Source organism: Pterocles gutturalis, unplaced genomic scaffold, assembly GCF_000699245.1.
Source record: "Pterocles gutturalis isolate BGI_N339 unplaced genomic scaffold, ASM69924v1 scaffold15930, whole genome shotgun sequence".
Classification (NCBI taxonomy): Eukaryota; Metazoa; Chordata; class Aves; order Pterocliformes; family Pteroclidae; genus Pterocles; species Pterocles gutturalis.
Window position 1 is genome coordinate 41,401 of NW_010146140.1, and position 309 is coordinate 41,709.

Consider the following 309-nt stretch of genomic DNA (forward strand, 5'->3'; position numbering starts at 1 on the left):
CGCAGCCGGCATGCTCCTGCTGTGTGAAAAGAAGCACTGAACAGCCACACACTCACAGACAGCTCCCGCTCAAGGACACCAGAGGGTTCTCAGCAGTTTCTCTATTACTGGTTTTACGTAAGAAGGGTTTCCCAGATACATGACAAACGTCTGGAGAGGAACATGGCGAAACAACAAAACATAGTCCGAAAAAGCCCAAAAGAACTGATAAAATAGGGACAGGGAAAGGTTTCCTCTGCGCATTTAATTGCTCCTGGAGGACACCTGTATTCTGCTTTTTACCCACGCTGGTCTGATCAGACCATTTTG

General features: G+C 47.6%; 1 protein-coding gene across 1 annotated transcript in view; it reads right to left on the reverse strand.

The window, feature by feature from the left end:
- Positions 1-309, reverse strand: part of MIB2 (mindbomb E3 ubiquitin protein ligase 2) — a 25,994-nt gene that overhangs the window by 11,358 nt on the left and 14,327 nt on the right. The gene's annotated exons all lie outside the window — the stretch shown is intronic.